The sequence below is a fragment of the Amblyomma mixtum genome, chromosome 3 (assembly GCF_055824585.1).
Source record: "Amblyomma mixtum isolate Tamu chromosome 3, ASM5582458v1, whole genome shotgun sequence".
Lineage (NCBI taxonomy): Eukaryota > Metazoa > Arthropoda > Arachnida > Ixodida > Ixodidae > Amblyomma > Amblyomma mixtum.
This window is the reverse complement of record NC_143014.1, coordinates 270,745,009-270,760,264: the sequence shown is the minus strand read 5'-3', so window position 1 is coordinate 270,760,264 and position 15,256 is coordinate 270,745,009. Positions and strand designations below refer to the sequence as shown.

Here is a 15,256-nt window from a genome sequence, read left to right as displayed (position 1 = left end):
TCGAGCGGCATTCCCGCGCATTTCGAACGCGCGTTCACACTCGGTGTAGGTGAAACGCTCGCTCCACCGGGCAGGCAGACGCGGCTTCCGTGGCAATCCAGGCGCTCACCCAACGCGCGTCTTGGGGTTAGTCGGCGTTCCGCTGTAGCCATGCCGTTGTCTTCCCCCACGACGAAGGCTTCTAGTGGTTGTATTAAAATGACCAAGTATGTAACCAAGGAAAGCCATGTATTACCAAGCCTAGCCACCAATATGCTTCGCATCTGACTAGGCTTAACCTTAGCTAAGCCTCAGCCATAATTTTTTATTTATCTCATCGATGTTCAGATTATTTGAAGCTGTTTTTTCTACTTGGGCTTTTGTTCTAAAAAGTTGCCAGTCTGCCAAATCAAGTTTCCAACGTCGCGGTTTTGTTGGGATGATTTCTGGTGCAGATGTTAGCGGCAGCGATCACCTTCCGCTACTAAGCGAAAGGTGATCGCTGCCAAATGGGTTGTCGACGACATTCCATTCAAAATCTTTAAAAATAGACGGTAAACTGAAAGACAAATCTAAACAGCTCATTTTCGCCGAGATAGTGGAACAGTATGTGGGAGAGTGTAAAAAGGCGCAAGCGGTAGGCGGTTGCCATGGGAAGAGGGTTTGGTGAGAGCGTATGATCACGTAAATGGAAGGTGACTGCCAATCTGACTTGTTATTCACTGCAAGCCATATAGCTGCTATCTTTTATATTATAAAACATTCCATTTCTTGTACAGGCGAAGGCAAAATTTCACAGCAGATTTTTCAAGCCTATCGCATTTTGATAACCTTGGAAGCACATCAGTCAGCCGTTCGTGACGGCTCTCGTAAAGTAAGTCTTCACAGGTTTTCTAAGCGTTTATCTGTGTCGAAGTTCACGCATGTTGCTTTCTGCGTTTCAGTTGTTTTAGTATTTTTCTCTTTTCTTTTAGCGCAGGCTGCCTAATCTGTTGTTTTTCCAACAAAATTCAAGTGAGCACTATATCTCGTCCGACTCTTTCCTCCTCTGATCTGGGTGCCTTCGCCCCACCCTGCTGGTTTTTAAGCCGTGCAAGATGTTGGGAATATAATTGCGTAGCTGCCCTGTCCTCTCCGCCGGAGGAGCGGGTTCAATTCCATCCGAGTACACCGCGATCTCTTCTTTCTTTTGCGGGCCCAGCTGCATGTGTGCATTTCTGTGGCGCACAGAAAGAGCTGAGGAGGTGAGGCACATAATGCATCCGGTTGCCTATAATGACCTGTTTGCCACGCGTTGTTGACAAGTGGCATTAAAAGCGCTTAAATAATTTAGCTTCGTTTTTTTTCTGGGTTTGGGGGAAACTTGCAGCCCTGTGAGGTAAGTATACTAACTAATCGCAAGTGTTATTTCAGCATCTTACTTTATTCCCGCCCATTTTTGACACCTTCTGCGGCGTGTCGGTATTATTCTTGTGAAGTGACAGCTAGTCTAAAAGATAACTACGCGTGCGGCAACGTGTAACACGAAAACTGTCTAGGAAGCAGATTGTAGTTTTTGCTTGCTCTCACTTCTTGCTGATGAAGCGAAGATTTTCTTGCTGTCGTGTTTCAGACTCACCCTTCGTGTAAGTTACTTTTCATTACAAGCACCTAATAGGCTCTACTGAATTCATGAAAGGGGAGAAAATGAAAGAATAAATAAGTAGAATCTTGTCACTGAAGCTATCTTACCGGAAAAAAGCATACAGTAGTAGTCACTGCAAAAATAAAATATGATACAAAACTTGTCTCCACAGTGCAAGAAGCGTGGTGTTGCAGGCGGTAGATAAAGATAAAAGTCGGATTGAAGTAGCTCTAGTATAGGCCCATTCTCTTCGACGCTCTGCTGTTAATGTCCCATCTGCTAAAAGAAAGAACGGAAAATTTATTTTTCAGGGGCGTAACTTCGAGAAGATTAAGGTGGGGAAACAAATTCAAGGCGTATACAAATTCACTACATGACATCTAATACTTTAAGAGGTCACAAATTTAGGAAACTAGCTGGGGGCCATTTAGTACAAAGTGAATGGCTTCAATACAACATATGCTGCAAGCACAGCAGTAAATAGTGTTATATGGAAAAAATCGCGGCTAACCAATAAGATACAGTGATGCAAATGAGAAAAATAAGCACAATAATGTAAATGCTTCAGAAGATTACAAACATAAACTTCAATACCCCAACACATACGGAACACGAGCTGGAAACTAAGCAGTGCAGATTTATCATACAATATAAAAACTTGTTAGCGCACGGTTAGACGACAGGACTTAAAAAAGGTTGCCCGCCAGGCAGCGTGGAAATGGCGGTATTGTACGCAACATAGCGTGTTTTAGTGGCTTCTACAAATAGTGACCTCATATTTAAATCGCAACGAGCAAATGAGCACGAATTCCCGCCGCGGTGGCTCAGTGGTTGAGGCGCTCGTCTACTGAGCTGGAGCACTCCGGTTCGAACCCGACCGCGGCGGCAGCGTTTCGATTAAGTCGAGACACAAAAGGCGCCCGTGTGCTGTGCGATGTCAGGGCACGTTAAAGATCCCCAGGTGGTCGACATTATTCCGGAGACCTCCACTAACGGCACCTCTTTATTCCTTTCTTCTTTCACTCCCTCCTTTATCCCTTCCCTTACAGCGCAGTTCAGGTGTACACAGAGTTATGTGAGCCAGTTACTGCGTCGTTTCCTTTCATAAAAAAAAACAGTTAACATATGAGCACGGTAGTGAAGCGGATTTCAAGAGGTGTTAAACGGTACTGGGAACTTCGGCGATACTGGTGGGCAGATGACATCTTTCACGGTGGTGCAACACTCGCCAGGAGGTCGTTGGCCTTCTCGTAAAACCTGCACATACACCACTGATACTTGTATCTTTCTATGGTCGTCCGGGAACAGTGTCTCCCAACCTAGGTTGGATTCGTTTTCTTCGTAATAACTACTCGGGCACCCCTATTTTAGTTGGCGGAGATTTCAACGGCGCTCACACATCGTGGGGCTACCCTTTGGATTCCTCCCGGGGTGCTCACATTCATGGCACCTTTCTAGATCATTCATTTCAACTACTAAATCAACCGCAAACTTCAACGCGTCCTCGGGGTGGTCCGTATTCGCCTGATTTGTCTTGGTGGTTAGGGCCCGGCTACCCTCGTTGGAATGTTCAACCAGACACTTGGGGCAGTGATCACAGCCCTATTTTAATCTCCATCACAACTTCGCGTCTCCGGAAAATACGCCGCAGCGTGCGCTTTACATCATGGGATTCCGTACGCGCAGATAATAGGGGTGGTATTCTGCCGGTGTCGCCTTTTGCGACATGTCGCATATGGGCGGGGCCTAAAAAAGTGCTTACAGATGCTCGAAGAAACGGAAAAAGCCGCCGGCACTTTCGTCTGCGGTGCATTCATTCACTCCGAGAAGTGACAATTTACCACTGCTGATCCACTAGCAGCAGTAGTTTCGTATCTTTTATAGCAAGAATATTTGCCATCACACGACGTCTAATGTTCAAAAAAACATTTGCAAATTTAATATAAACTCGCTTTACTTCATTTAAGTCTATAAAACACCGCGAAAAAGCTCCAAATCTATTTTTCTTTCGTTCCGGATGGTTGTGCTAGGTTTCGGCTGCGTTTCGGGCAGTTGCAGACGGTAGCAGTGTAGCTGGAGGTCCCATTAGGCTTGCGCGCTCCAGAATCGAGAGCGTATCTAAAAAACTAGGCTGAATTGCAGCTTAAACTTTATCGTCGAAGCAAGGTAAGTCATAGCGAAAAGTAACAACACCAGTAGTTGCCGGTAAACATGCCGACCGGAATCGCAAGGACTGCTGAATTGGCTGAAGCGGGCGGCTCTCGCTTGAAAGGACGTCGCCATGTTTTCACGCCAAGGGCGCAAAAGCCGCAACTACCGATTGCGTTCGTACGCTAACGGTAGCCCGTCGCCCGCGCGAATCGCTTCAGCGCATTCCGTTGTTCGACTAAGCGTAGTAAATTGGGGCGACGTCACGATGACGTAGCAGGAAGGCGGGTCCGTGTCGTCACGCCGCCGTCACCGCGGCTCGAGCCAATCAGCGAAGAGCGAATGCGACATGTCGCAAAAGGCGACACCGGGAGAATACCACCCTAGGTTGTCTACGCTGAACCCATCTACTGTTCTGTCTACCCTCTCAGCTGTTTTGTCCACTCATACATTCGCCACTACTGTAAATGAGGATGATCCGAACCCGGACATGCATCTCCTTAATCTCTGGGCTCTTCGTCGCAGGGCGGATCATTATGCTTCTCGTAATCCCGACGACCCTTCAGCTCTTCCAGCTCTTCATCGGGCTACTGCACGTGCGCGGCGCTACTCAAAGCGACTTAGCAGACAACGCTGGGCTGCATGGTGTGCCCGCCTCTCCTCTACACAGGGTAATAGACATCTTTGGCGGGTATTTCACGCCATGGAACGCACTTCTCAAGTAGCTGATTATACCGAGAGCATTCGCTTGGCTCTGAATGTGGATGAAACTTCATTTGCACAACAAGCAGCCCGTCAGTTTTTCCCACATCATGACTGCCTCCCTACCCCTTCTCCCATATTATCGATTTCTGAGCCCCCTGATGAGGTTACTTCAGATTTTACCATGGCAGAATTGCTGGCCTCCATAGATCGCCTCAAAACAAGCACTGCTCCCGGGCATGACGGTGTACCTAACTCGTTGTTTCGCAACTTGGAAGGACCTGCTCTACATTCCCTCCTTGATACATTCAATGAGGTGTGGCATTCTGGAGTTATTCCTGCAGAGTGGAAACATTCAATCGTTGTCCCAATCCCCAAATCAGGTCAGCCGCCGGTTTCTCTTTCGGCCCTCCGCCCTATTTCACTTACGCCTACTATCTGCAAGCTTTATGAACACATTCTAGCAGCTCGCTTGTCGTGGTGGCTGGAATCGAATGATTGTTATCCAGAATCTCAAACTGGGTTCCGCCCTCACATTGGAACAGAAGACGGTCTGGCTGTTTTGGCTGCGGACGTACTAAACCATTCTCCCCATAGTCATCTTGTTCGCCCGGTGATCGCGACTGACATCACAAAGGCATATGACAACGTCCTACACTCTTCTATTCTTGGCACCCTTCAAGATCTCGGTCTCCCGCATCGCTTTCTCCTTTCAATTCACTCATTTTTAACAAACAGAACCTTCAGTGTACGTATCCATGGGAAGCCTTTTGGTCACTTTACCTCCAACCGCGGTGTACCCCAGGGCTCCGTCCTCGCCCCCACATTATTTAATGTAACTTTTATACCTCTTGTCCGAGCCCTAGAGAAAATTCCTTCTGTGCGCGTCCTTGCGTACGCCGACGACATAACCTTGTGGTCCTGTAATCCAGATGCGTCTGTGCAACAGTCGGCGCTTAAGCAAGCGCTGGATGCCTTAACATCACGACTACCCCCTTTGGGTCTGACCCTCTCGTGTAATAAATCTTGTTTCATTCGCATTGGCAACAGAAGTGGCTTACGGAAAGCAGCACCTTTTACCTTTACGGTAGACAATTCTCCAATTCCTCAAGTTGAAAGTGTGCGTGTTCTAGGTCTCCTACTTCATACATCTGGGACTGGGACTCCGTGGCTAAACGCGACCCGTAAATCGGTTCACGCTACTCTCGGTCTGATTCGACGCATAGCTATGCGCTCTGGCGGAGCGCGTTTTGATACTGCCCGTCAGCTCGTGCGCTCCATCCTTCAGCCGCGGATTGTGTACCAAGCGCAATTTCATCGCCTCACCCGACGACAGTGGGACTCCCTTGAATCAATCAATCGGGAGGCTATGCGCGCCATAACTTATCTTCCGCGTATCACACCCATACCCATTCTCCAAGAGTACGCTCAACTTAATACATTGAGTGAACTTATCGACCAGCGTGAGGCAAACAGAGCACGCAAGATGTCGCTTCAGCTTCATCGTTTACAGACTCTTCCCCCATGGTCATACTGTCAGGTCACAGACAATCGCCCCTCTGCTTCGACGCCGATATCAGCCGCCCATCTTCCTTCAGGGTGCATAATATACACCGATGCATCACACACAGCAGTGCAGGGAGTTACTGCAGTTTACAGTCCCTCACATCCTCATCTCAACTCCCGCGCTACATATAGCTCGGATACTTGCTCCCCCCTGGCCTTGGAGCTTCAGGCGATACACAATGCCATTGCATCCCTTCCACTCGTACCTACTTTCAATATTGTACACATTTACACCGACTCCCTTGCCGCCCTTAAACAGCTTAAGGCTGTCCGGCGCACATTCCAAGTTACACAATCCATTCACCAACTTTGCACAAAATACCCCTGTCCTGTGCGTATACACTGGATTCGCGGGCATGCCCAGGATCCGCATAATATTCATGTGGATGCAATGACACACCTTGACACATCCGATATCCCGCCACCTTCCCCTCTTCCCTCAGATCCGTTCCTGTCCCATGTTTCCGAGAAACAGTCTTTGCGTCAGCGAACACGCGCTCTAATTCCTCCGTGTTCGTACCCTCTCCCCCGGAGTCTCACTCGGGAGGAGGAGGTATCTGTGCGCCGGATTCGGGCAGGAGCGGCTCTGACTCCTTGTGTGCGTCATCGGTGGCGTGACAAACGTTACGAAGTGACAGACAAGTGTCCCCATTGTGGTGCTGCGCCCGACCTGTGTGATGAAAAACACTTGCTGTGGACTTGCCCGGCTACAGCTTCCGTGAGACGACGTTTATTAAGAAAGGTTGGCCTGCGATGGGACGTTGCAGACGACTATACCAAGTGGACTCTAGATAATCGCTATATCACGAACTTGTGCCGCTTTTTAAGCGAGGTTTGTTTGCACTCCTTTTTATAACTTTCTCTCCTTTTTCATTATGCCTGATGGCAAACAGCTCGAATAAAAAAAAAAATACCTGTGGCGCAGGGTGGTTGCCACATGAACACCACTGGTGTGTGTGCCTAGAAACGCTTAGAGCGTGTAGGTTAACTTTTCCGGTCTCCGAAAAGATGCGCACAAAATAGCCGGAGCAGGTCAACCGGAATTCAAGGACCAAATGACAAAGAAGCTGTTCAATTGGTGCCCTGCTTTCGCCGGTCGCAACCTGCAAAATGGGTCGCACTGAAGTATTGACTGAACGACGAACTTTAAATAGCCGGACACGATAAAGAGGACTTACAAATCACTCAGGAGAACACACGCAATGTGTTCTACCAACAGAGTAACACATGCAAAGACTAGACAGAAGCCGAAGTACGGAGTGAAATCTTAGAACAGTTGTGCACAAATGCGCATGAGAGGGAAAGAAAAGGAAAAGTTTGTTCACGGGGCACTGCGGCCCACCGACGGCCGGAGAGTCACGGTGCGGCCCTCCCAAAGAGTGGCGCAGGCAGCCTCGCACGTCTGTGGTTGGGCGCAAGCGGTGTTCCCGTGGAGTAGTAAGGTAGCGCATCTTCCTACGGCGCGGGCTAGCCGCGGGCGATAAATGTCCCTTATGTATAGGGCGTGTCGCATCGGGTAGTCACTTCGCGCCAAGGCAGCAATGCACACACACGTAACATCGACAGTACAAACACTCCCTCATCCTCCCTCGAGGGTGCGTGTCAAAATTGGTGAGGCGGCGAGTTCTCCAGGAAGTTCGAGTCCCTTCTTCCGCTAGGCGCCGCGCTGCCGAGCGAAGTGTAGAGGGCATAACTGAATAGGCGCGAAGGTACAGGGTCTCCGCCGGGCTGCAGTGAATTTTTCTTGGCTATTCTCGAACTTTCTATGTCTTGCGTGGAATAATTTTCGTTCGTGCCATGCCAGCCTCTTGCATTTGCGCTGATTTTTGTGACATTTGGGTTCGCTAAAGGTGATTTAGACGGGCCTTTGTCGTGCAGTGGACAGGAATGGGGCTGGCGATGATGATGACAGACAATGACAGTTTCACCTAGAGTCATTTCTAGACGCTCAAGGGGGCGATAATTGTTTATTAATTCATGGGGCTTAGCTTCCGAAGCTCACATGTGCTGTGATAGGAGCCGTAAAGTAGGGCTACGCGATAATCTTGGTCACCCGGGGTTAGGACACAAAGCTGTCGCGCGAATGGTAGGCCATAATTATCATTTGTGGGAAGCTATGCTACGGTGATGTCAATGCCAGCAGTATAATGCAAGTCTTCGCTTTCAGTTGTTGGCAACAACTTCACTATATACTTGGTTTCGTCCCAGAAAAGTCTAGAACCTAGGGGGAAAACTCGAGCGAAGAAATTACGAATAAATCGGGAACTAAATCTGGAACACGAAACTACATAGTTTAATGGTATACACGCTCAAGTCTTCCTCAAGGCGGTGTAGATTAATACCTCAACTTGAGGGGTTTCTAGAGTTTGATGATCTTCGATTTAGGTGGCAAAAGAGGCCGAGTAAGGATTGGGTGGCTTGCTGCTATTTCCTTACATATCCCTATAGTTAGGGTGCTCTTTTTTGATTAGCGCATGGAGTCCAGTTGGTCAAACCGTGCTCACGTCCAAGTAGTCTGCCGGCCTTGCTCGTCGTCCTGGCTTCTATCTGACCGCTTAGCGCTAGTTTTATTTTTTTCTTCCGCACCGTACGGACGGGAGCCCCCCCCCCCCCCCCCCCCCTTTCTTCCTCTGTGCACATAAATGTAGCGCTTATGTCAGAAGGGATAAATGTGGAATCCTACGAGCCAAGCTTCAGTAAACTGCTCTTCAAAATTACCTCATTTTAGCCGCAGCGGCTTCACTCCTGACCAGTGTTGGGGTTAGTTAGCTGTCTGACTTTACTTCATTTCCGTCCATTTCCATGCATGCCCTTTGTTCCTCATCTCACGCGCTCGAGCCCGCTTCGTTGACTCCCGCGTGACTGCGTCCGAGACACTCAAACAGCGTAATTCTACAGGTCACGTCATTGCTGTCTATCGTTTCGAAGCCATCACCTGCTGTTGGCGATAGGCTCATTCACTCGCTGATTCCGACACCGCAGATGGGACTCCGGTGTTCCGGGTACTCAGCTGAGTAGTAAAAACACCTCTCCGTGTTTCTTTGCACACCATAGTCCTACGCCAGGGATGGATACGATTCTTGTTCCGTCGCGAGTTACACTGCCAGCTGCAACGGGGCTGTAGCACAACCGAGATACTGCTGACTTCCTGCTGACTCCCTCGTGCTGTATCTTCTACATCAAATATGAACCTGCACACTAAATTCGAACTAGCCCGTATAGCAGTAGAAAGAGAGTAACCGGTACTCTAGCGACATTCCTTTCACGGGTAGGGTACAGTGCACAAGCTCCGTGGTACACTTCCACTGCTTAAAATACGAGAATTACGGTAAGCAGCGAAAGCAAATTTCGTTTTGAAAACATACGATGTTCTAGCAGTAAGCAAGAGTTTAACGGATGTTTTGAATCTCCTTTATTTACTAACCTCAATACCTCTGGTGTCGCAGTTAAAACCCTCCTTCCATTGCCAGTTGTATCGTTACTGTTTTTCAGCAGTAATGTGTCTCCGTTGCCAAGTAGAGAGAGGGTGTGGTAGATGGTCCTTGGCGATCACAAAATGAACAAGGGAGGGGAAAACCTCAGGTTGCTTGAGCCAACGTTTCGACAAGGGGACTTCTCTTCGTCTGGGCAAAGCGTTCATCATTGGCAGGGATTAAATAGGGCCTTCGCTCCGAGGAGGAAGGCCCCGGGTGGGGGAAGGAAAGTGGTGTGAGAGGGGATGCGTGTCAGGAAGGGGAGGGAGGTGAATCTTGATTCGTTAAGCTGCAATAGTGGAAAAACTTATATCCGGGGGGTGTGTAATGAACAAAGGCTTTTAAGGGGCTGCGACGGGGGGGGGGGGGGAGGCGCTGGGTGGACCTGTAAAACTCAGATAAGAGGATTAGTCAGCGTGGTACAGGGAAATGAGAACAAGGCAAACAAAATAGGCTGGCACTGGAAGGAGAAAGAAAGGGGGGCATTTCAAAGGAAGGACAAGGCAGGGGGGGGGGGGGGGGAATGGCTCGAGTTCAGAGAAAGCCAAAAGGTGGGGGCGGAGGGGGTAACAGGAATGTCATGGTTGCCGAGAACTGATAGTAGGGGTTTAGGAGAAAAAAAAAAGGTGAACAAAGGGAGAGGGTGAGAAGGCCGGAAATATGGTGGAAGACATGAAGTGGGAAGGGTGCAAAGAGTGATAATATACTTATGCGAGGTTCTAGGAAATAGTCTGACCACGTGCAAGACATTTGTTAATTTAAAATTATGCTAACCCTGGAATGTACCAGAGAGATTCCAGGTTTCCTCTGGACATGTTAATCCCTGTTGGTTTTAGTGGTTTAAATTTGTGGATTAGGAATGCTTCTCTGTATTTTCTGTCCCTAGTCGATTTGAAGCCTGACTGAAGAATGAACAATTTGAGTTCATCGGATTTGTGATGGCGCTGATTAAAATGGGTCGACACTGCCTTCTGTTCATTCCGTGTTGTGTCAGCCCGGTGCCCGTTTAATCTGGCACTCATTGTTTTCCCGGTTTCTACGATATATTGTTTCTGGCAGAAGGAGTACTGGAGCATGTAGATAATATTGGACGATGTGCAGTCAAAACTGGTCTTTATATCGAAACTGAAATCGCTTGCCGTACCTTTAACTGTAGTGTCCCTTTGTAAATGTTTGCATGTCTTGCATCTAGGTCGAGAGCATGAAGTTACTGTCGGTGGTGGTTTCTTACCGAGCTTAGCATGCACCAGGATGTCCTTCAAGTTTGTGTTGCGTCTGTATGTTACCCTTGGTGCGTCGGGAAATATTTTCTTGAGACGGTCGTTACCAGTTAAAATGGGGTGGTATTTCCGCACGATATTGTTTATGTTTGGAAGCGCGTTTGAGTATTTCGTTATAAGTGCAGGAGGTCGTTGACTGTTAGCTTTTGTTCGTTTTTTAAGAACTGCATCTCGTTTCAAAGTGGTTACTCGTTGGAACGCATTATTAAGGGTTGTCTGTGGATGGTTTCTGGTGATTAGTGTGTTTTTTAGGGAGTGGAGGTGTTTCAGGTAGTCGTCGCCGTCGCTACATATTCTTCTTAGTCTCGTTGCCTGTCCTACGAATATACCTTGTTTGCAGTGTCTTGGATGATGACTAGTGAAATCTAAGTATTGTTGTCGGTCAGTAGGCTTCCTGTAAAGTGTGGTTTTGAGCTTGCTATTTTCTAAATGGACAGTGGTGTCAAGGAAATTGACTTGCATTTTCGAGGAGTTCAAGGAGAATTTAATGCTGGAGGGGCATGAAATGAAATGTGTGACGAATGCCTTCAGGGTCTCAGCCCCATGCTCCCATATCATGAAAATGTCGTCTTTGTAACGCAGATATATAAGTGGTTTTTTTTAGAAATGAATTTAGAAGTTTAGATTCTAGTAGCCCCATAAAAATGTTCGCGTAGGTGGGTGCGAAGGGAGTGCCCATGCTTGTTCCAAATACTTGAAGGTAGTAAGAAGAATGTAAGCATATTGTACATTCAGTTGCCGAAATCTACCCCGGAACTTGGGCAGCATACCCTGCCCATAAAAGGAAGTGCGCCAGAGGCCAGCTTTCTCCATTTTTACCCCCATATAGGGTTATTTGTGTTCACACTGTAGGCTTATTTGTAATCTTGGGTACTTGAGGGTGAGCAGCTTTGTTACTCTGATGCTAACAGCATTGTGCTCACTCTCTAAAAGCTTCGGGAAACTCGCTTGAGGGATGAACATAATTCCTTTGCAGATGTGAATGGTGGTCTCCTTGGCATCCAAAGAAAATGCCATAGTGGTCGTTCTCGATGAGTGTAACTTACGTAATGTGTCGAGATGAATGAGAACGTCGACTCAAAAGACATTCGTAAGCGCATTTTGACCTCTGAAAACAGCGAAGCTGCATTTTCTGCAAACTCCTGTCGTCAGAGATGTGCATTCTATGCTGTTCAGAATCAATCCCACCTCGCATCAGTCGCTTGTGTCCTGTCCATGACGCAGCAGCCTGAACTGCCAGCCCATCTGGGCAGTCCCGTCTCGCCTTTCATGCGTGCCTACATGCGCTGCTGAGACGTTATTGAAGTTGGGAGTTAACATTTGCCTAACAGAAAAGGCCGTGACAACTTACCTTTTAATTTTATTCTTATCCCGCCTCTGTTCGCAAAATTAGCTCTTTGCTTTTAGATGACGTTTCTTCTGTCAAATGGCTCTGGTATACATTGTTATTATAAGATAATGTCACCGTGTTCCTACGGCTCCCGCTATCCTATCTGCGCTATCTCCGGGCTTAAGACTGCCTGAGATGGCGCCCGATGAAAAACTTTGGATCCGGTCAGGGCTCTCGATTGCCCGAGCTTATTTCCCTAAAAACTAAAACATTCGCACAGGCCCCTCGGCTGTTTTGTGGTCCTCCCTAATAAAATAATGCGGCCTCCTGATGGCTGCACCTGAACAAAAATGGAAAGCCGTTGCTTTTTAAGGCCCGCAGGCTTCTTTAAGTGGATCAAGAAGATCCCTCAAAACAGTGGCATGCGCGGCCGAAATGGAGCTAGCTTTTCAAGTTTTGAACCGTGCGCACCCGAACTCTGACGACATTTTGACTTCATTGTTGTGTGTTATTTTCGTCGCTTCAGCAAGTGTCATTTGCTCTACAGAACTGAAGTTCGCCTGTAATGACAAGGTAACGCGTTGTAATCACAAAGGGTTCACGCTAGCAGAAAACAGATCTTTTACAGGCTAGAAAAGACAAACAAACGAAATGCAGGTGTCGCCATCACCGGCCGATTTCTCAAGCAAACTCCGTGCGTCGACATCAGGTTTTGAGCGCAGATTTCAGAGCTTACTGACTTCAAAACGGTGGCAGGCGTTCCTTTACAGCGACGGCTGTAGTAGCTACGTCATAATCCATTTAAAGGTACAAAGGTAATGGTAGCGCGTTACGTTACGCGGGCTGCTTTTGCATTTCGCCTGTATTGGAAAGCGGCCGCCGCAGTCGAGTTCGAACCTGGTTTGTGGTGTATGTGTATGTGCGTGTGTGTGTGAGGGGGGGGGGGGGGTAGTGGGGAAGGGTCTGTTGAAAGTAGAATGAAAAGAAAAGTTCACGGGCCTCTCTACTGTCTCGTGCTATGCAACGATCGGTGTCTCATGCATAAATTAGGAGACCTACGAAGCGACGACTACAGCCTCAGCAACAGATACCCCCGGTGGCAGGACGCCCTAGCCATTTAGGGGAGAGGCTTAAGAGAATTTATTATTTAAAAAAAACTTGCAGTAAAAACGACATATTAATCTGGTTCTCCCCATTGGACAGATTTCAGTGGGTGTCACAATAAAATAATAATAATAATATTCGTACTAATGCCCACTTTGGCCTATGTTATACACGTAATAATACCAGAATCTGGTCCATTCCATGGTTTAAGAATGCACGACCTGGCTTTATGCAGCTGCATCATGTCATAATGTGCAACGCAGAGAAGAATTGCAAACACACGCCAAGTTTCCTAGTACTGAAGGATGGGTGCGGTCACTCTTCCATTTCCGACGACAATGAACCTCCTCGACCAGTGCAGTTGGAAGGGTTCCTTATATGCAGGAAGTTCTCTGCCTGGGCACATTGTGTCGGAGATGAGATCCCACATGGCTCTTAAGGTCAACATACGACACATAATAATTAGCCTGGAATAGTGAAACCACCGATGTTTGTTGGCAAGAAAACAAATACCCTTGCCACGCTCTCTGCCTGTCCGTCCCAACAGAAAGAGCCGCGCGGGGTGGCTAACCTCTGGAGGACGCGGAGTGGAGAGCGTGTAATTTTAGCCACACAAGAGAGATATGCTATAATACGGGTTCTAGTATGGTGTGCTCGTTCAGGAAAAGGGAGATGAAAAGTTCTGGTTACCTCCTTACGCTGTTCAGCCGTGCGTTTTTTTTATTAGTTCCACGCGGCACGTCCTACTTCACGTGAGGCTAGGAACCTGACACCTGGGACTTTTACTCCGTCTACCCATAGGACACCATCAGCGAATCCTTCTTCATAGGATCCAAAGCGTAACGATTGACTTTTAGCCGCACTGAGGCGCGCACCTGACAGGTTGCTTTAGGCGTGAAAAAGCTGCAGGAATGATCTGTAACTGTCATTGTTCCTAATGAAAAGGGAGATATCATCAGCATACGCTGCTACTCTAACCTCGCCGAGGCCTGAAAGAGGGAAGCCTAGACTTGCAACTTTGAATCCAGCAAAGACTCTATGCAGATTACGAAGAGAATTGAAGACAATGGGCAACGCTACCGTATAGCACGGCTCACTAGGATGGGGCCAGTTAGCTGGTCGTTGACTGCAAAACAAGCTTCTAGACCTGTGTTCAGTGGACTGAAGACAGGCGATTAGGGAAGCTGAAGCAGTCTCTTGGTCCAGCTTTCTCTAGGTCCAGAGAAAAGAAAGCACCCGAAACCTGTGTGCGCGTGGCGAATGTAAAAAGACCACGAGTTAAGGCTAGTGAAGAAAAAATTGTGCATCCAGCCGCACAAGATGTTTGGACATTGCTCATTAGGTCAGTAAGAACTGATGCCATGCGATTTGCTAATATTGCGGCTAGTATTTTGTAGTCAGAATTCTAACGAGAAATGAGCCTCCATGCCTTACAGCCCTAGATCCCAGGCCCGAAGGGGCTTTCAGTACCCACTGAGCGGTGAGCTCTCGAAGCCTCGACGCTTTCATCCATAGAACCCGCATACATGCGCGAGATGTTGCTTGAACGAGTTTCAGAAATGCTTTTTCCCGTTTATGTTCTCTGTTCGCTCGCGTTATCTTCGAAGTTGGCTTTGGAAACCACTGATAAGTTTAAATTGTCACTAGTAATAACGACATTGCCAAGAAAGATGTGCGGAGGACAACTTATGCTTGCAGTGCTCAGAGCGTGAGGCAGAGTCGGCCTTTGATTAAGAAGGGAGGGAACCGAGAAAGGGCTTGTCACGGCTTGCTGCATAGGCAGGAAGGTGGGAGGTGCGCGGCTTACAGGGCACTTTCCTTTCTTCAGAAGACGCAGCTTCGCTGTTCAGTACCGCGTGGACAAGGTGCGCAGTAGTTCACGACGCAAAACGTGTTCGCCTTGGGACGCTCGTAAATTCGCTATGCCGGCGGAAAGTGAATATTCCACATTCCGGCAGCAAATCGAAAGCGTCGTGACATCCGAGCTGAACGTACTATCTCTGTGAAAAGAAACGCGAACAACGCTGCTCCTACTCGCTCCACTGTTCGA

The 15,256-nt window shown here is 48.0% G+C and overlaps 1 protein-coding gene across 1 annotated transcript in view; it reads left to right on the top strand.

The window, feature by feature from the left end:
* LOC149354730 (uncharacterized) overlaps window positions 1–15,256 on the top strand; it is a 105,247-nt gene that overhangs the window by 67,342 nt on the left and 22,649 nt on the right. The window lies entirely within an intron of this gene.